The sequence below is a fragment of the Nematolebias whitei genome, chromosome 2 (assembly GCF_014905685.2).
Source record: "Nematolebias whitei isolate Nwh7 chromosome 2, NemWhi1, whole genome shotgun sequence".
NCBI classification, from domain to species: domain Eukaryota; kingdom Metazoa; phylum Chordata; class Actinopteri; order Cyprinodontiformes; family Rivulidae; genus Nematolebias; species Nematolebias whitei.
The window spans coordinates 49,054,255-49,055,282 of record NC_056499.1 but is presented as its reverse complement, the minus strand read 5'-3'; positions in this window follow the sequence as shown (position 1 = coordinate 49,055,282).

Sequence of the window (1,028 nt, the reverse complement as noted above, 5' to 3'; positions counted from 1 at the left end):
CACACACACACAGCACCCCCCAGCGCGAATGTCACATCAGGCCGACCAGCTAGCACCTCATCAAAGTGATTTCATGCCCCTGACCGCCGCCATGCACCAACAACAACCACACACACACAACCACAGCCGACCCCCCACCAGAACCTGGCAGCCACCCCAGCCAAAGGGCCTGCCATCACAACCAGGAACCCTGATCAAAATATCCAAACAACCCAGGGAGAACTGGAGCACCAGCCCCGCCCCCAATCGCCCCCCAAGGCCCAACACCCACCCACAGCCCAGACCCCAACCAGGCAGCCTACCCCCCTTCCCTGCCCCGGACCCCAAATGTCAAACGGAGAACGAGGGTTTAAGGAAAACAGGAAGACCCAACTCCTCCTTCCTCCCACTCAGATAAGATGTTGATGCATGTTGTTATATAGTACGTTTAAAATGGGGGGATGAGGCGGTGACTTGCACATACCCACCCCCTCCCCAGAGAGCAGGCAGTGCCCGTTCACCTCCCCAACCCTTGCCCAGAACCCTAAATGTCTACATGCTACATATGAGAGTGGGCTCAGGTCCCAGAGGTGAGAATGATTACACATCCCACCCCCCATATGCCACTGTGTGCCCACTCCAGACCCTATATATGCATGTGTCGTGAGAATGTTATATGTGAGTGTCTAGGTTGTTTAATAAAATTGGGGCCCAGGTCTCCACGAACCATGGAGATGGAGAATCCTCCCCGCAGCTCAGTAGTGCACCTGAACCCCAAGGCCCTGCTTGAGTGGTGGTGTGATAGAGTGGGCTGAGGAAGATGTCGGGATTGGGAGGAACAACTGAGGTGGCAATGCCCTCCCAGGGGGGCCAGCTCCCCCACTGACCCCAATAGGCACCCCCATTCTCCAAGATCCACCAGGGGAGGGAGGCTCCAGTACATCCATCCAGGAGCAGGAGGCAACTGCACAACCAGGGACCCAGGCCACGGACCGGCACATAGCCCCGAGGACCGACCAGAACCCGGGCCAGCGACCCCATCCCCCCCC